We start from the raw sequence: 21,058 nt of genomic DNA on the forward strand, positions 1-21,058 counted from the left end.
TTTGCTGCTCTGGATGAACTCTACTGGGGAATACTACAAAGTCATCTTAAGTATAATTTTTAAAAATATATCTTTGGTGTAGGGGAAGCTTATTAGCGGTCCTGTTAAATAAGTACACTCCTTGCACTAAACTAAATATGCCAAACAGTATCGTAACGTTAGAGATACCTTTTCAATGCACTTCAGGGGGTTCAGATGCACAACACCCAGTGACTATGCTTCCTCATGCACTGGGGTAGGATAATTACCCCTGTGGGTCTAATTTAAACTAATAAAAGCAAAAAATTCAGAAATATGACTACCATCACCTTGACTAGTAATGAATAGGCCCCACAACTTACAGGCACATCCAGGACTTACTACCCCTCCAAAGAGGAGTGGACAAGCGAGAAAACAAGTTCCTGTTCACCGTTATCACGTCCAGGGATAGCAGATAGTCAAATTTCCCTCCTTAACAAACTATTTTACATGTTATAACATGTAATCCTTAGTCAGTTGGTATATACAAATAGGAAAGAGAAACAGAATATTCAAAGGAGAATATGCAGAACAAGATCTAAGAATTTCCAATTTTAAGTTGCTCTACATACTCTAGGAAACACCATTATTGGTGGTTCATACGAAAGCGCCGATAGGCAAGTGTACATACAATAAAATATAACTAAGAAAAATAGTAAATTCAAAAAACTAATATTCATAAGTTTCTACAGACAGAAGGCACAAGAAAACTACAATCTTTCCAGCAGATGTGGTTCTCTGTTAAGTTAGTAGTGGCTCACACACCTCCAATAAGTTAAAAGACAAATGAAAGCAGTATTATGGTAAAGGGTGATAATCGGCATTGAATTTACAATGTATGAAAAGTTAACATTCTCGCACACATGTTGAGTATATCAACAGATCTATTTGTACTGCCCATTTTAAAAACATAAAAGTACTTTCCTTGTATGTTTCACACACTATAAACGTTGGTAAAATGATAACTGGAAGTTGGGTTAAGAGGTATGTGGCATCTGCTAATATTATTCACTCTGCTTTTGCATATGTTTTTAAATTTCCATAAAAAGAAGTTTTAAAAATCCTATAAAGTTAAAATTCTTGTCTCAAATATGCTACTGAATTTAAATCCAATACAGCCATTAACATTTAACCACAACTAATTTCCAAGTTTTACTTTACTTACCAAAACAATTCAGTTAACAATTCAAAACCACTACGAGAAATCTGGAGAGGAAATGATCTGCTATTTTGCAACTACCAATTTTTTTTTTGCAATTACCAATTAATGAAATGCAATCAATGCCTAAAAACAAGGCACAATAGCCATATTTTGTATTTTACAAAGTAAAGAAAGAAATTCTACTAGTCCTCTCATACTAAACCGGAATACTTTTAGGGTCAGCAACACCAGAATTTCCAAATTCTTTTCCAGATAGGTCCACAGGAGTACAGAGAACCATCTAATCAATTAATGCTTCCTATTTCCCTCATCGTAGTTTAAGTAACTTCAAAGCTCCCCTTTCTTGACTATGCCCCTACCCCACTCCCTACCAGAAAATACAGCAATTTCTGAGGTAAAAGGTCTTTTTCTATTCTCTTCCTCAGTCCAGATATAAAATGTTTCACAAATACTCAGTTACTTCACAAGTGATTTTAAGCTATCAATTATCCAACTCCTGGCTGAGGGCCCAAAATAAGGAGGTCCACAAACTGTTAAAGCCTTAAGGTCCTGATAACAGCTCTGTTTAAAAACTAATAATTACAATGGTGTTTTGTATTGTTTTTCAGAGAGAGAGAAGAAGACAGTGGTGGCTCTGGAGGCAGTGATGCAGAGCAGACAGGATAGCGTACACAGAGAAGAGACGGCAAAGAAATAGCCAAGGAGAGGGGCGAGGAAAGGCAATGGAGGGAGTATGTGCAATTGATGTGCGTCTCTCTGTGAAGCAGCTAATGTACCAAGCTGAATGAGACGGTTCCCATATAAGTCTAGTAGGAGTTCAGCCCTGACATGAATGGCCCAACTTTTACAAATTTAAAATCAGACAGACTAATTTTCAAAATTGTACTATTCTTTAAGTCAACCTCAAAGGCCTCATAGGGTCTATTGCTAACTCCTCTATTTATTGAAATGAAATATACTTCTGAACTTTCTACAATTCCATTCACCCAAGAGAAGCAACTTTTTTGTAAGCCCTGCATAAAGAAACCTTAATACTGTGCATACACTATGCTAATTCTAAAACTACAAAGCTTCACTTATTGACCACTCTATAAATTGTAAAGTAATATTACAATTTTTTATTATTTATTTGACAGAGAGAGATCACAAGTAGGCAGAGAGGCAGGCAGAGAGAAAGGGGGAAGCAGACCCCCCGCTGAGCAGAGAGCCTGATGTGGGGCTCGATCCCAGGACCCTGGGACCATGACCTGAGCCGAAGGCAGAGGCTTAAACCACTGAGCCACCCAGGTGCCCCTACAATTTTTTTTAAATGAAAGAGAACTATACTGGGGTGCCTGGGTGGCTCAGTCAGTTAAGCATCCGACTCTCGGTCTCAGCTCAGGTCTTGATCTCAGGGTTTTGAGTTCAAGCCCCACGTGGAGCCTACTTAAAAAAAGAAAAAAAGAAAGAAAACTATACAGCCTGCTATAAAACTGTTTGATTTTTTTAATATATCTGTTGAGATAAAGTATAAGCATGTTATCAAAACAAACTTGCTGGAATTTCTGCTCAGAAAGCAGAAATGTTGTTTTAGGAACACAGACAAAATAAAATCTAGTAAATGCTTCTATCTACCTTCTAGGCCTTTATGAACTGGTACAGTTGGGTAAGTAAGAACAAAAAGTTAATGGAAGCTATTATTCTACTTCTAACTCAAATGCTCATCGTGGTAACACATGCCATATTTACAATGTTGTGGTAAGCTACTGTAAATACATTTGCTGAACCCTAGGGAAAAAACTACGCAGATCAAAGATCAAAAAAGTTTCAGCTCCAAATTGGTAGTGAATAAATAAAGTCAATTCTATGTCACACTTAATGATCATTCCCCCTCCCTCAACGACTTATTTCACTTACCAGATAGATACTTACACACACACATGCACACATGCCCACTAATGGACATATTAAAAACTCAAATACTTTACCAAAATATCTTAAGTCTGAGATCATTGTAAGGCGGAAACTTAAAGAGTGGCTTTTTTCATAACCAACTTGTCCTCAGGCCCAGTTTCTAGGCTCAATACAGGTAACATACGACAATTAAATATAGAAAGAAAATAACAATTGCCATAAGAAAAGACCAGGCACCAGATGAGAGGAAATTTCACAAAGGCAAAATGCCCAAAATCAGAAGGCAAATAAATGATGTCCATCATTACTAGAAAGCATTTGTGTGCCTCTACAATTGTTTCCACTAGTTATTCCATTCAAGCTTGTGTTCTCAGGGTTAAGCACACACTTTGTCCTGAGCAGCTGACCCAAGGGACTGAGCAGCTGATTAGGATTTTAGACTTCTGAGTTAGAATGCCTAGTCTACTACAGACTCCATGCTAAGTGACCTACTGTAAACCACATCACTATGCTGGTACAAGAAAAGGCTTATTATATCACTAAGAGTTTTTTTAAAGTGCCCTATAATATTTTTTAAAGTCTATTAAAACTGACATATTCCCACATATTTTCTATTTCTCCCAGAGCTTTCACAAACAAGGACTCATTAGATACACTTTTCCCACCCATACCTTTTCTCACCATGACATTTCAGGGGAAAAAAACCTCCTTTCCAGCTAAGCTGTTCCATATTTACTCTTCCCCCATAAACTTTAAGAGGGACTGTAACCATAACAATGATAACAGCAGTTATTACTTATCAAGTGTCTTAAATTTCCTCATTTTATCTTCACATCAATCCCAGAAGGTTGGTGTTATCAACCCTACAACACAGATGAAGAAACTTAAGTCCAAATGAATAGCACGGGGCTTGGTATACAGCATGTATGAGAGACATCTTTGTTGAAGGGAGCTTAAATAATTAGTCCAAGTTCACACACTCAACTTTAAGTGGTTGTACACAGATTCCAATTGAGGGGTCAGACCACAAAGCTCAGGCTCTTTTCCCATTATGCAACATTTGTCTCAAGCCTTGAGAAGAGAAAAAAGGACTTGAGAATGAAGGTTAAGTAATACCTAACAATAGTTACCATTTATTTAGTACATACTATATGTGTCAAGAACTTATTGCAGTTTATACATTAACTTATTAATTCCTCCTAACAACCTCAGGCTATGGGTACTATTATTTTTTTAAGATTATTATTATTTTTTTATTTGACACACAGTAAGAGATCACAAGTAGGCAGAGAGGCAGGCAGAGAGAGAGGGGGAAGGGGTCCCCGATGTGGGACTCGATCCCAGGACCCTGAGATCATGACCTGAGCTAAAGACAGAGGCTTAACCCACTGAGCCACCCAGGCACCCATATGGGTACTATTATTTATTCAAATTTTACATAGGCAGAGGCACAGACAGTAAAGTGATTTGACCATTACTAAAGAGCTCATAGGTGGCAAAGCCAGGACTTGAGCCCATGCAAACTGGCTCCAGCTTCAGCACAGATACCCAACCACTGAGCTTTATTTACTGCCATGCTAAAAACTTCCCTTCACCTGGATTGCATGAAAACAAAACTTTTAACCTTTTCAACAAAACTAATGGACTGCGAGCCTTCTTGCCTTGACTAATTAAGAGAAAACCAGCAGTACTCTTCTAAGCATGCCCGCCAGACTTTACAGGTGCAGAGGACCCACCCCTGGTGATTAGGTCACTGCACTGCTCAGGAAGTGGCATACTGTAAGTCTGGTTAAGAACCCCCAGCCCATCTCTCTCCACGCTCAGAATCACATTAGCCATGCACTGCAACAAGCAGGCAATTCAGAGATGTCCCAGTGCAATCCTCTATAAAATGAACGTCAGCCTGGAAGTATCCAAGTGTGTATGGTAGTACCCTTCCAACACCCTTTCTCCTTCTTCCCAAACACCATAAAGAATACCGCAAAAGGAATGAATGAATCTAAGCTACTTAAAAATCATAACAAATGTCCAATGATAACTACAAATTTAAATGAGAAAAAAATGCAAAATTCTCATAGTTTTGTAACTTGTCCAAATTCTACATTCAAAAAAGGATGGGCCTCAAAAAAAAAGAAAAAGAAAAAAGAAAAGAAAAGAAAAAAGCATAGACCTCTTTGAAAGTCTCAATTCTTAGACTACCTTATTATCATAAATGTGCCTTAAAAGATGAGAGAAAAATCAATTTTTACCTCAGATTCTGAATATTTTGATACACATATTTGAAACAAAAATCATTACTGTTATAAGTTACTGGGCTTTCTACCCTAATATCTACTAGTATGATAATATATTTAATTACATAAATAAAAACAATGAGCACGGATTTATTATTTGTATGCTAACATGGAATACACCCAGAAAAATAAATACAGAAGAACAGGACTGGACCTGGAGGTACTGGGAACTTGACACAATGAGAAAAGGAACTATTGCAGCTCTCTCCATTGACATCGTAAAGTTGCCACATTTTCTGGGCTCTCTTTTGAATTAATGTGGCATCTGTTCCAAGTACAGCATGCTAACATTTTACTAAAAGATATTTTCATTCTACATTTGTATGTGGTTTGCTTTTTATTTGAACTCCTGTTTTATTTCAGTGGTCATTATTTCTTTATACCAAGTTGTCCATTTGGCATTCCTAATCTATCTCCCCTGTGCACAGAAAGGGTGGGGAACCATCAGTTTAAAACCCTCTAACAGCAATCATTACAATATGCTTTGCATATAGATTAAATAAAGAAAATAAGCAGCACAAAGATTTTTGTAGGCTTTTTAGTATCAGGTCCTGATAAGTTAACAGCATCTGTTCCTCTCGGAAAAAGAATTCTGCTCTGAAGTACTTGGGGGGGGGGGGGTGGAGAGAGGGAGGGAAGAAGGAGAGGAGAGAAATAAACAAATACTAAATAGAATAATTCAAGTTACAAAGTTTGGGCTTCCTGAAATGATGATTTCGATAATTTGCACATCTCCAACTCTATCGAATGAGAACTGCTTTTTAAGACATCCTCAAAAATGCTGCAGCAACAAGCCAAATACAACCACTTGTACTTAACATGCATGCTGCATACTCCACAATGTTACGTCATATCAGGCACAGAGAAGACGCTTACCAAGCTATCCTGCGTTCTATAAACTGCCTAACAACAACAGAAAAAGGCACTGCCATCTCTGTAGTGGGAGTAAGAGCTGACAGGGTAGGCAGCCTTTTCCCTTTGGTCAACTCTGAAGAAAATAAGTAAGGCTTCTATCATCTTTTAAGCTCACCTCTCTCAAGGCCTTTACTCTCAGTCTTTCAGCCTTTCACAGAAAGAAAGGCTGTTTCTTTAAAATTAAAAAGCTGCAAAAGATCACTCCAACTTAAAAGCCCCACACCTTGTGCCAACTGTCCTCCAGGTGTCCCCATGGCTGCCTCTTCCGCAGAAGAATGGCCTATCTAAAGCACTCGTCTCCAAGTGGGTGCACCCACCCCGGAGAAGAAAGGAGGACAGGGAAGGAATTACTGCAACTTCTATTTTTAAATATTACCCTTTTTCAAATTTCAACTTTTCTATATGTTTTGAAACATACATTAATTCAGAAAATTACATATAAATACACATTTACTGCTATCAGTTATTTTTTAAAGTTTGGAGACAACAGGTTAAGAACGTCAAAGGTAAAGTAAGAGAGGAAAATCACGCTCTGCTATTCACTTAATTGAATTCTTGTTTCTGCCTCAGTTTGACCATCCATGACATGAACTGAGCCCTCTATATACTTATAAGACTATTCTGAGAAATAATAAAATACTTTCTAGGGCATGGCCTGAGCCACACAAAATGAAAAGCACATATGAATGCTGCCAATGAGAAAACTCTTGAATTGGTGTGTTAAAACTGACTATTCTGGGGGCGCCTGGGTGGCTCAGTCAGTAAAGCATCCAACTATTGATTTCAGCTCAGGTCATGATCTCAGGGCTGTGAGATGGGGCTCTACTCTGGACTCTCCCTCTCCCTCTGCTTCCCTAGCACCCCAACTCCCATTCCTGGGTGCCCTCCCTCTCTCTCAAATAAATAAGTAAATAAATAATTGACTATACTGTAGTTTAAATAAACTGCTATGCCCTGTCAGATCCAATTCTTGGAATTTTAAGGCCAGGCGTCAGTACTTCACTAAATATGAGTCTAAAGAAACGTTAAGGCACCTCAGACACAAGGAGCACATTCTAGGACAAGGAAGACTCTTTTTTAAAATTTCTGAAATGAAAAATTTATTACCTATGATATAAAATTTTTAATCTAAAAATTATAAAGGTGAATTATGACTAATAGCTTTAGCAACAAGATAAAACTCTCAAAGCCAAAATCAAAAAATTACATTTAATGTAGATGATAAGGCCTTGAGGATGTCTTATTTTACACCATGCATCAATTTTTTTTGTGTCACTTGAAAAAATTGTGGATTATCAGTATAGCATTTGGTAGTGGTTGAGTGAGTAGGGACAGGGATGGGGGTGAGGTCAGCCAACACTACTGACATAAAGATGTGAGTACCAGCACTAATTCCTATGAAGGGTATCTATCTGAATGCCGATTAAACGGTACTTGGTTTGAGTTTCCATGAATTAAAATATTACAATTATTTTCTCAGCTTTAAAATGCTATTTCAATTTGTAAATGTTGAATGAATGCCTCTAACCAACCAAGAGGAGAACCCACCGGTTTCAAAAAAAGTTATGTGAAACCATAATTGATCTCTTTATAAATAGTAGCTACCAGAATAAACTAGTAGAACTTAATTCTGAAATGATGCCTCTTAAATTACTTGCACAGGACAGAAAATGGTGTTGCCATTTTAAATTGGTTATTTTTTAAAGTTTTAAAAATAACAATGACCATCTCTAAGGCATTATGCACAACTAAAAAGATCTTAAAATGCTTTCTGCCCCATAAGTAATAACCAGTCTAGAGTTTAAGTTTATAATCTTAATGTATAAATCTTACCTCTCTCCTTCCAATCTCACTCCCACTTTCCACCTGAGTTTTATTTTCAAAAACAAGTTTTTTAAATAGCCACTTGAAAAAAGTAAACTTTAAGACAGTATTATGGCATAACTCTATTTATTTTTGAAATGGATATATATAGTACATATTTAATGCACAGGAAAATTTAAAAGTAGAATGGGATGACTTTCATTTTCTACTTTATACATATCTATACGGCTAGAATTATTCAGATGCACTGCCTTTATAATATTTCTTTAAAAAAAAGAACATTTCTCATCAAACCCCCTAAAATGTTGTAGTTACATAAGAACTAATTAAAACAGCAAACGTAAAATATCTGCACTTTCTTTAAAAAATGTATAAAATAGCCTATGATGCTAAAGTACCCAAATTCCAACCTTAAGAAATAGGCATCAGTCCCCACTCCGTGGTAGGCACTATGCTTCACAACTGGCATACAGTGATGAGCAAAACAGGCATTAACCCAAATGCCTTCATTTCCATTCCATTCCAATGCTTACTATTTCCAAAATACTCAATCTAACCCAACCAAAACCAGAAGGAAACAGCCTCAAGATGATACATTGTAGCTGTGGCCTTTTCAGTAAATTGAAAACTTCTTTAGAAATTCACTTTCTAGGTTTCTAGAGAAATTAAGTTTAGTACAATATTATGGACTCTTAAGAGAAGAGGCTCTGGAGTCAAACTTGGGCTTGAATTCTGGTTGTAGCATTTGCTACATCTATGTGATCCCAGGGAGGGCCTCATTTCCTTATCTCTAAAATAGGGGTACGATAGTAATAGTAAATCCTTGTAATATTGCTGAGGATTACAATTAAATGAGATACTATATACAAAAGAGTTTAACTTTATATATAATAAAGAGTAAATATAAAATCATTATTATTGTTGTTATTAAAGCAACACACCTTTATGGTATAAGAACAGCTCTCAACTTGCCAAACGTTCAATTTTATATCTTTATAAATCTTTATATATTTATAGAAATATGTGTATTTGGGTAAGTTTGTATATTAACACATAAAAATAGTTTTCAATATAAAAGCCCATAACTGAAAACTTGCATTACCATAACAACACACCAGTACATTTATGACATTTGTGTATATTATATAGATATATACACACACACAAACGCATCAGTGCATATTGTCACTATCTATTAAGAACTTGTCTGCTGACCATGGGCAGGGGGTATTCAGATCACCAAATAGGATATGATTCTAACTCCTATATTTAAACTTTTAAAAATACTAACATTGTTACACAATACAGAGAAATACCTTAAAATTCAGGCATTTATTAGTGACTACAAACTCAATTTATATATACTACTTTAGTCTATAAAGTGCATTCATCAGTATTATCTCATCCAGTCCTTTTAACAACACTGTGAAGCCGCCTTTCTCCACTATTCCCATCTTACCATTACAAAAACTAATGCCCAGCAGGCTGAATTTTCCAAGAGCATACCACTAGTGACAGGACTGGTCTTAGGGCCAAGTCCTCTGACACCATCACAATTGTTTCATTTCCACTGGCCTGGGACATTTCATTAAAAAAAGACAGAAAACTGTGCTCAATACTTTAGGTGTGTCAGAGGACTCTACAGGGATTACATATGGCTGCCCAGTTTTACTCTCCTTATTTCCAACTTTAGTATATTAAGAATTACACACGTGTATAATTATAAAATGTAGATAAGGAACATTAATCCAAATCTGATCGTTCCTGCACTGACCAAATTAACACTAGAAACAATTTTACCCCTTATACTTAGTCCTTTGTATTTAACTTCTTGGTAACCACTGAGTTTATTTCATTTTAATGTTAGGTCTTAAAAAATCAAATTAACAGAAGATAAATAAAGCCACTCGTGATGTGGCAGCATTACCGGCTCAGATCCCACAAATTTCTGACATAGCTAAAGAATCTATTCAATGTCTAAAATACAAATATTAACAAATTTCAGTTCATATTTATAAGAGAAAAAAAGGTTAGTATTATTACAGTGGGTTGGTTTGTTTTGTGAACAAGTGCTTAAATAATCACTACTAAAGGCAGAATTCTCTTACATAAACACAGCAGCCCTCAGCAATATTATTCCAGGGACTCCACACAAGGGGAAAAGCTGGAATAGATACGGGCCAAGCAGGTAGGAAAGACACTATATTGATTCTGTATACCCTCAAACTAAGGCACATACATCACAACTTATGCTTACATTTTCAATATTCCCAGATGTCCCTTTCCCTTCTCAAAAAGCTAAAAGAGACCATGCAGATAAAAATATCCTACAAGTTCAAGAGCCTAAAAGAAGTTAGAGTGTCCTAAAAGAGAAAAATAATGTAAAGACTTATGATTTTTTTGAACCTAACATTTTAAGTACAACCCACGGACCTGAAACTACATTTTCTTTCTGGGGCTGCTCACTGGCCTCCAATACACCAGTCCTGTTAACACTGTAAACTATGGCGATAGCTTGGTTCGTGCTTCTAAACACAGCAGAGTTTTTCAAGGTTACATACACTGGGACATGAGGAACATTTTTGCAGCATCTTATTTTCATTAATCAACTAGTTTGGGTATTTTACCAGTGCAAACATTATGAACAAAAACATTTTTATTATCTTTTGAACTTTCCAAAGTCAACCAACAGCTGTGGTACAGTGGCAATGAGTACTGAACAGGCACAGCTGAATTCTGGTCAAAAAGTCTGTGACTGGCTGGTAGCTAACTACAGGCATACATCACTTAGGGAGAAACTGAGGTGCAAAGACATCTTATGGACAGCAAAAAATTCTAAGGAACTCCCATATCATTACCATAGGCCAAAAATCTCAAGGTCTTGTCAGAACAGGCTGGGCTTCTGTTCAAATAATAATGTAAAAAGAGAGGAAAAAATGTGAGGCATGCTATTTATTTAATAACAAGAACCACTACTGCTGCTGCTGCTGCTAATTCTACACATTTACTGAGGCTTTTTTATGTGGCCGGCCCTGTGCTAAGCACTTTCACAGATTTCAACAACTAATCCCTGCAACAACATTCTGATATTCACTAATAAAGTATCAGAACTTCAAAGAAAAGAAGAGAAAGAAATTTAAATTTTACAAATGAAAATACAAATTATTAAAGAAACCTTACCTTTTCCTCTACCTTTCAGATTATATCTATGAGTATTAAATTTACATTGAAACCACATTTATTTTCAGGAATCCATCTTCCATTTAAAAAACACTAAGACTCAAGACATTGACCATTATTACAAAATAATTTTTTAATAAACTCTAAATTTAAATACGGGCACTGAGTAACTGGCCCAATTCAAAGAAAAGAGAACAGCATATATATCAGGCCCTAAAATAACCTCCTAATGCCCATATTAGCAATCTGTGTGCTGTAATTATAAAGCAATCTATAGCAGCACAGGCAAAAAAAATTTACAACTGCTAAGTTTTAAATATATAAACACAAACATACATAAACATGTATCAGTTATTTTACATGTAAATCTTAAAGTAGCTGATAAAAAAACAAACTAATCCAAGGTAAACTAAAACACTAGGGTGTTTCTGAAGACTCACTTTAGAATATCAGCACCATGATAATCATAACATTAGCAATCAAATTTTACTTAGCAGAAAGTTCTTAGAGGCTTGGGAAGCTGTTTGTATAAAATGGAGTAGACAAGAGGGAAGGGTTCTCTGTGCTGTTTAAATCAACTACAGGTCCCAGCATGCAACGCTCTAATCCGGACTTAAGCAAAAACCCGAAATGCATCCTGGGACATGTAGTAAGTAAACCACTTCACGCTATCACAGTAAGTTTTAAGAAAGTCTGAACTATTTAAGCACAGTTTCACTAGATCTTATTATCAGGGTCTAGTGAAATTCAGATCTAACCTGTTTGCCCTCTGCTCTGGCAGTTTCTTTACCACATACTGGAGAAAGTATCAATGAATATTTACATCAACATTTTCACACTAGAAAAATCTTACACAGGCTAAGCAATAAAAGAAATGCTTAAAAAGCAAGAAGATTTCATACAATTTTTAAATTATTTTTTAAAACATCATTTTTAAAGCCATTTTTTTAAAGTGTGGTTGATCAGTTTCAAAGTTCTCTATTCCCCTCCCCCAAGAAAGTTTTACCAGGTTTTCTCTTAACAGTCTTTCAAGTTATATTTTATAAATAATTTTCTTGCAGAAAATCTCATACAAAAACATTTCCCATACTCTAATAATGTCCACTAAGAAAAACATTCTTAGAGTAATAGGTACACATAACACCACCACACACACAAAAACAATTAATACTTAAGTTTCTCTTTTGTCAAGTCCTTACTCAATACCTACACCCTCCGCTCCTAAACCCTCATTTCTCTCTCTCTCTCTCTCTCTCTCTCTCACACACACACACACACACACACGTTTCCAGAAAGAACACTTGGGGAAAAAAAATATTCCCATTTCTCTCATCCAAAAGATTTTTTTAAAAACTATCAATAACGTGTCCAAATAGATAACTTTGAGCTGTTATTTATGTATATATAGTTTCTACGCACACCCCTATTTTCTGCAAGACAGAGGAAGGAGGCTGGGAAAGAACTAAGTGCAATCTGCATCAGGAGGCCTAACACAGGTGGTGGGTTATTTTCAGGCAACAGCACCTTCACAAACATGCTGTGGAATATGGTCCAAGAAATTCCTAACAAGGAAAGATAAGCTGGCACACAAATTTAACACAATCCAGCTAAAAATCACCTGCAACACATGTTACTACATTTCACCATAAAAGTGACAGGCTACTACAGGATCTGAGACTTCATCAATACAACATACTGGCCATAAGGCCAGATACCAGTTGCCATGGTTACTATCACCCACTTTTATCAGGAAATTATTGTCATTACTCTGAAGTTTTTGATACTTATTTAAAATCTTAAAAAAAACCTGTCTAGGGCTTGACTGTTAATTGAGTGAAAGAATCAACTACTGTTTGATTTGTAAGTATGCTGCTTCAGAGATGCACATGGTTAACAATACTTGGATCTGCTGCAGAAAAAAATCAATTCCTTTCTGCTGCTCCTTCTCCTCAAGTACTGACAGTTTGTATCCTCAATGCAGCCAAAACAATAAAACAAAACCCATCTTTCTGGCTTCTGTGTTTAAGTTATTTCTTGTCCCCTAGGCCCAGAGAGTCAAAATAAAGCCTAGATCACCAACCTGTTAGGCCCCATTGCCTTCCTATCTCCATATTATCGGTTCACTTTTTGTCTATTTAAAAAACCAGAAAACATTTCCATAGATGATTCCAAAATATAGAAAAGAATACTTTCCTTCAACAGAGATTTTTTTTTTTTTTTTTAAACAGGCGGAGGACTTGCAATGTACTGTAGGGAGAGAAGTTGGAGGGTTATTCAAACTGCCACACCAAGTGTCTAGTGTGAGAAAGTTGCTGTAGAATACCTAAAGGTTGACTGAACCTCACATATGATCTCTAAATGTGGTGGAAGAGTTCACCACCACCCCCAGTTTAACGCTGAACTAACAGACAAGTAATATAAAAGTTATCCCTAAAAGTCCACTTCAACATTCTCACAAAAGTTAACTCCAGAAATTTCACACACAAGAATTATAGGAAAGCCTACAAAATAGCACAGCCACATGTACATACAAACACACAAACAAAAAAAATATGCTATTTAAAAAGTAATTATCTGCAATAAATTAAAAGCAGGGTTAGCATATTACCTCCTTGAAAAACAAAACAAAACAAAAACCCTCCAAGCAGCAAAAATACACACCGGGTAAAGTTAAAGTGATTAAAATATATTGCTGTGCTCCTAAAGAATACTTAAGGCCTACAAAAAAGCCCATGTATAAAAGTTCCTGAGAAGTCAACAAAAATCGTGACTATTTCCCTAGCACAAATTAACATGAACATTCAGAAAGGTTTCAAGAAATCAGGTCTGAATATAGATATAAAGGAATTCTGTAAAAGGTTAGAGACCCAAAACTTTAATCCCTGCCTTTTTCTCCCTTTGAATGGCTAATAAATACAAAAGCTTTCAGCAATAAAATACCAAGAACACAAAATTTAAAAGCACATTACTATAACCTTAACTTCCATATTTCCTCAAAAAAACAACAACCAAAAAACCAAAACCAACTTTAGTATTCAGTGTCCACAGGATGAAAAAGTTAATACTACCCTGAGAGGTTTCATTTTTATTTAAACAGTTAAATGTTTTTCTCACACATAGAAACAAGTTTCTATATTTAATTTCTAATTAAAGGGGCTATTTCATAAAGAGCAGTAGCTTCTAAAATGTAAGACTGAAACTAAACCTTTTGATATGCTCATAAACACAGGGACTCCCAATTATCTGTATTTTATTTTATTTTAGTCCAAATTTGCAAGCAGAGTCTTTTAAAAAAGCCACAAATCAAGGCTCCGAGTTTTAAACTTTTGGGTTATTTTTACACATAAATATTTCAGTGCACTCTTCTAGATTGAGTAGTCATTTCCTCATGCATCCCCCTAAAAGAGAAAAACAAAATGATATACCCACGTACCTCATACTAATACATACAGATACACATTTTCACTTTGAAACAAGCTTGAAAGCTTTACTTAGTAAGAATTTTTCAGAAAGTTAGCAGACTCCCTGAAAACAATCAAAACCTTAACTGTGACATCTGTTACTTTGTGTGTTAATGAGAGTCTATAGAAAGATCCAGGAACTTAAATATTCACTAAAATCAACTACTATCACATCAATAAAGAAATGAAGAAAAAATTTAATGGGGGATATACATTTCATAAGATCTACAAAAAGAAAAATGATCTCTTTTTTGAATTATGAGAAACTGCCTCCACGGCATTTTTTAAACAAAGCTTCAAAACTGTAACAAAGAGCTTTTTGGTAACCACAGTAGCATTTTAAAAAAATTCATAAAGTGTTGGGGGTACACTTTTAATGTGCTCATTTCCCAAATGATGTGGAGAACGTTAACATTTTAAAGACAGACATTTCTGTCCATGTATTAATTAGCTACCTATCTCAACATCTGCATGGTTTCTGACAATTTACAAAGAACTTTCACATGTATTATCTCATTTGATCTTACCGGAAAAAAAAAAAGTACAGTATTATGCCTAGAAAACTGACAAAATTCAAAGCAGCTTCATCAAATTTTCTACACATTCCTAAGTTTCTAAAACTTTGATACAAAACTTTACAAGCACTGAAGTAGCATGATATTCCCAGGGATAAATCAATTCTCCTAACACTAACAGAGTTTCAAAGGAGCATGTGCTGTGAATGCTATGAAACTAACTTTCATCTTTATGCAGTTATTGTTAAGTGTTACTAAGGGACATCTCAGCAATGACCTATACTCACAGATATAACTTTACTTACAGTTTGAGAATCTCAGTCTTTGGAGGCCAACTCAAATACGTCAATGACACATATCTGTAAAGCTGAGTGCCTAAGAATTTATCTATTAGGATCACTGTCTATAGATGTGAGGAAAAAAACACAAGGAATTAAATTTTTTTTCCATACAGCATTTCCCTGTCCAAAATCTCATATCTCTATATCCTATTTGTATTTATATTACAGGGATGACACAAAACCATCACACCAACTTCTTTTGTTTATAGCCACTGCACACCACCTTTTCCGTATCTGTTCAACTCCCCACTCACCAATACAAGACTAACTCCACATCTAAATAATTGTAACAGCACTCTGTAGCTAAGTGTGACATTCTTAAGCTACCACGATAACAAATCTACTTTGTATAATATGGTAAGCAGGTAAAAGCAATCAAAGATTTCAGTTTCAAATTGCAAATGTAATTTATTAATGGACTTTTAAATGGACTTACTTAAAATCTTTCTGGAACTTTAAGGCGTTTATCCTGTTGCTAAGTTGAAACTAAGAGAACTGTAATAAGTAGCAAGGCCCTCAAAATTCAGATTGGCTTTATCTTGTTGTAGCACCTCCTGCTGGATAGCATTTAGAGTTCTTCATGTAAGCAGAAGAAGAGTTTCTGAGGCAGCTCCTTCCAGATGACTGAATGGGAAAAAGGATGGACCCTTCAAAGCTTAAAAGAAATAGAGCCCCGTCCATCACTTATACCTCTTAAAAAGAAAATCTGGCATAGGTAGGAGTCTTTTTAATCTATTACTATTCTGGTTCCATAAGACCTGCCTGAGTCCAAAGGGCAACATGCTTAAATAAAGCTTGCAAAATTATCTAAAAACTACCTTAAAGAGCCATCAAAAGCACTCAAGCAAAAGACTTTATTATGGCCAGCCAAGCAATGCCAGTCATATTGCAAATACCATTATGTTAGCAAAAGCAAAAGTCTGACATAAAGAAAAACACCTGGAATATTTTTAACATATTAGCTGGAAGTTTGTGTTTAAAGAATTTTCTGCACTATTACTATGCTCCTTTTAAGAACAGTTGTCCATCTACAGAAGTTTTAAGTACAGAAATTTTTTTATAAACGGGAGTATAAGTGCACACAAAAATTTCCTCTTTGCCATCAAATATGTCTTGGTATTTCAATATGTAGTTTTCAGACATTTTAAATAGCCCCTAATAAGCTAGCTTTAAGCCCACAATGTAGATTCCATACACAAGTGAAGATAGAAAAAAAGAATAGAAAGAACTTACCAAACTCAAAATGAATAATAGTATTTCCAGTAAAAATGTAGTAACAGTTTCCTACAATGCTGTGAAATCAAGTAAATCGTGAAACTTAAAAGGGGGGGGGGCTACTCTTCAAAAAAAAAGAAAAACTGCCCTATTTATTTCTAGTGCCCAAATGTGATAAACACCAGATGTAAACAAACAACATAAACACTGAAAAGTACACTTAGATGTCTTAGCCCCAATTTCAGTCCCCTTACCAGGCCCTCAACGAAGCCAGAGATGTTGATAAGAATCCTCTTTAAAAGGAGATATTCCATCTCCCTACCCTAAAGAACCCCTATAAAGTGTGCCTATGGAAAGGCTTCCTTCCTAGAGTGCACAGCTGCTTTTGAAAAAACAAAACAAAACAAAAAAACTTTCATCAACCCAAATTAATCTGATTCTAATATTCAGCTATCAATTATTAATACAGGAATGCTCTTCCTTTAATGTCCCCAGCTTAAACATCTACATTCCTGACACCTACTATTAACAAAAAATGCACAGCTTGCACCCCAGCTATGGGGCAAATCTCTGAAATCCAAAACACAGCCACAAAGTTCACTGTCAAGGCCAATGCTGAGGCCCACACACGCCCGGACCTTAACTCACATTTGAAATTCTAGGAAGCCACACTTGCAGACATCATTTAAAAACAACACAATGTGGACGTGCAGAGTGAGATCCTCTACTTCAAGACCTAAACAAAGAATATTTCAACATATGCCCCGAATATGATGACACCAGATTCACCAATGAAAACAAAACCTGCCTACCATTAGCAGTCGTACCCTCATCTCAACAACTCAACTACTTAGAAATCACTCTCAGCACATCTGCACCCTACAACCGGCGTGTGGCCTTCTCCGGGGGTGCAAGCCACAGACAAAGTTGAAACGAGACATTCTTCCCCCGGTGCCCAATCTCGGTATCAACCCCTCCCCTACCAGGGCCACCTTGCTGCTACCCACCATCGCGAACGTGGTCAGGGGAAAAAAAGAAATCCTAACAGCACCGCTCAGCAGAATAAAGAGACCAAAGAGAGGATGACGAGAAGTGTTGGGAACTGCGTGCACGACGGGGCTGGACCAAACGGAAAGAGTCCCACTCCGCGCGCCCCTCCCCCCGGCGGGGGCGCGGGCGGGGGAGGGGCGGCCGCGGCCCCTCTTGGAGCGGCCTGCCGGCCTCGGCCCGCGCGGGGTCCCGGGGGCGCCCAGCGGCCGCGGACGGCGGGGGCGAGTGCGGGAGGGCCGGCCCCGGGGTGAGGGGTGCAGGCAGACTCTCCGGAATAACAAGTTGCAGAAGAAGAAGAATAAGCGGAATTTCCCCAACGCTGCTCCGGCCACCCAAGACAAATGCACCAACACACACACACACACACACACACACACACTCGGGCCCGGCAGCGTCAGCAGCCGCAGCTTTTTTTTTTTTAAACCAGATCCCTCAGTCACCAAACAAGATGGTTTTCAAAAAAAAAAAAAAAAAAAAAAAAAAATAATTAATTAATTAATTAAATAATCATAATAAAAACTTCCCCCCGACAGCATCCCGGGGGGGGGGGCAGGGTGGTGAAGGGCCCGAGGCGACCATCCCCGGACTGAGGGACAGCCGAGGGGGCGGACGAGGCTACGCGCCCCCCGCCCCCGCCCGCGGCCCCCCTCCCCGGCCCCCCGCCGGGACAATGTGACGCCCCCTCCCCGCCACCCCCGGCGCGCCGCCTCTGTCACCCGCTTCGGCCCTGCACTCAGCGCCCAGGCTCCCGAGGCTGCTCATAAACTTACTTCCAATTTATCCTGGGGAGGGGTGGAGGGCAGAGGGAAGGAAGGGGGAGACAAGGTTTTTCCATTGTCTTTTTTTTAGGGGGGGAGGAATAGGAAGGGCACGCAGGGGGGCGCCCCGAAGGGGAAGTTACTGCTCAAATCTCAAGTTGACTGAGGGGTCCTGACGAGAACACCCCCCCTTTCCCTCCTCCCTCCCACACACCCCTCCCCTCCCCCTCCCTCCCCCCCACAACAAACTCCAAGCAGGCAGCCCCAGTTCCTCCCAGAGACAAACACCAGAGACAAGACAGAGAGACAGGGAGAAGGGGAGAGGGGGAGAGGGGGAGGGGGGAGGGAGGGGAAATAGAGCTACTCAAGAAAAAAAAGAGAGGAGAGTGAGGAGAAGAGAGAATGGAAAAGCTGGGATACTGCACCCTCCTGCTGCTGGCTGGTTGTCCCCCCTGGCAGCTGGAGGCAGGAACTCTGAGCAGGAGAAGCAGGAGGAGGAGGAGGAGGGAACTCTTCTTCATGGGGAGGGAGGGAAGAAGCTGGAGCTGCTGCTGCTGCTTCTGCTGCTGCTCTGGGCCTCTCGCACTTTTTAGATATTAGTGTGTTAAGATGGTAGGTTGTTCCCTTCTCCCTCCTCCTCCTCCTCCTCTCCTCTCCTCTTCTCTCCCTCTCTCTCTCACTCACTCACTCACTCTCCCTCTCTCTCCCTCTCTCTCTCTCTCTGGGCTGTTTCTTTCCTCCTCTTCCCCAGGCAAGGGGGGGTGGGGAGGAGGGGGTGGGGGGAGGAACTGGATCCTCCTCCTCCTCCAGGAGAGACACACACAGGCCCCGGGCCGGAATAGGGGTGGGGGGGAATCAGAGCAGCAGGAGAGAAACTGTGGGAGACAAACAAGCCCAACTCTTCATCCTCCTCCTCCTCCTCTCAGCAGCAGCAGCGAGCACCACCAGCCCATTCACCACCCGGCCCCGGGCCGCAGCACCTCCGCCGCCTCAGCCCGGGGATCCCTCCGCCCAGGCCCAGACACACTCGCCCGCGCGGGAACCCGCCGCGCGGCCCCGCCGGCCCGCCGCCGCCGCCGCCGTGCGCGCCCCCGCCGCTCCCGAGAGCCGGGCGAGAGGGACTGGGGCTGGAAAAGCGGGGACGAGGGAGGGGGGGAGAGGAGGCGCCGGGGTAGAGGGGCACGGCGAGGAGGGAGGGGGCTGCCGGGCGGAGTTGTACGGAGGCCGGCCCGGGCCCCCTCGCCTCCGCCGGTGGCTCCCGGGCTGCACGGGGGCCCCCCGGGGGCGGCGGGGCGGCGGCGGGGGGGGCGGCGGGGGCCCGCGGCGGCGCTCGGGCGGGCGGACTACTTGACGTGTCGGTGCGGCGAATTTATTTCACTTTGCCTAAGGAACGGGGTGTGCTGCGGCCCCCATTGCCTAGGGAAAAAACCCGGATGTAAAGTGAGTGAAACTAAACTAGAGTGAAGTAGGGCAGCAGCAGCCAAACTCCAGTGCAGCGGCGGCGGCGGCGGCGGTGATGGGGCTGAGCACGGAGCGGCGGCGGCCAAACTCCGGGGCCGCCGCAATGATGGGCCGGTGCAGCGCCGCAGCTCGGCTCCCATGTAGCTGCAGCCGAGGCGAGGCCGGAGCCCGATGCGGCCCCCCCAACTCCGCGGCCCGAGCCCAACTCCCCCTCCCCCCGGGCAAGAGCTGCAAAGGGGCTCCGGAGCGGCCCCAACTCCCTCCAGTGCAACAGCAGTTTTAAGGGGGGAAAAAAGCCGCGAGGGCAGGAGCGGAGAGAAGCAATGGGGAAGCACTGCAATGGGGGAGCGTGGTCCAGGCAACAGGAGAAAGATGCAACCTCAAGTCGAATGCAACATGCAATCCCCGGCCGCCGCTCGCCCGCGCCCTCCCCTCGCCACCCCGCCCCCTTTCCAAATAACTACCCTTGAACCACTTTATTAGCCACACTTAGTCCCACAGTCGCGTCGGGAAGGGGCGGGGGACGGGGTCCTTCCCTCACCTTTATTTATTGCTGCTTTCTCCCCCCTCTCCATGTTTTTTATTCCTAAGTTCTTTTGTTCTAAGGGGGATGATGGCATTTACTTTTCTGCTTTGTGTAGCAGGGCAATCACTGGGAATCGGCCACGTATAATCCGGCGGTTTGTCATATTTTATTAGTGAAAGTATTTTATGCCTATTCTACCTCCAAGGACTGTAACATGGAGAACTGCAGGGAGGAAACACACACACACACACACACATCAGAGGAATTCTTGTTTTGAGAGATTTCTTGGCGGGGAGGGGAGGGCCTCTTTTTTTTTTTTTTTTTTTGGAGGGGGTTTATTTAGATTTTCAAATCGATAGTTTTAAACTTAAAGCTTAATGTTTTTGTATGGATCTACTACTAGATTCTAAAATAACCCCCAACCACAATCAAAGAAAAAAAGTCC

The 21,058-nt window shown here is 39.9% G+C and overlaps 1 protein-coding gene across 8 annotated transcripts in view; it reads right to left on the reverse strand.

Moving 5' to 3' along the window:
• The window catches only part of PHF21A (PHD finger protein 21A), a 191,935-nt gene extending 172,617 nt beyond the window's left edge, over positions 1-19,318 (reverse strand). For 7 of the 8 annotated variants that reach the window (XM_044259173.1, XM_044259172.1, XM_044259171.1 and 4 more), the window contains exon 1: positions 19,052-19,318. The gene's annotated coding sequence lies outside the window, so the exon portion shown is untranslated. Of the gene's footprint in view, positions 1-16,039; positions 16,057-19,051 lie in introns of those variants that run through there. The other variant, XM_044259168.1, reaches the window with a different exon arrangement.
• Positions 19,319-21,058: the final 1,740 nt, after the last annotated feature.

The sequence above is a fragment of the Neovison vison genome, chromosome 7 (genome assembly GCF_020171115.1).
Source record: "Neovison vison isolate M4711 chromosome 7, ASM_NN_V1, whole genome shotgun sequence".
In the NCBI taxonomy this organism is placed as follows: domain Eukaryota; kingdom Metazoa; phylum Chordata; class Mammalia; order Carnivora; family Mustelidae; genus Neogale; species Neogale vison.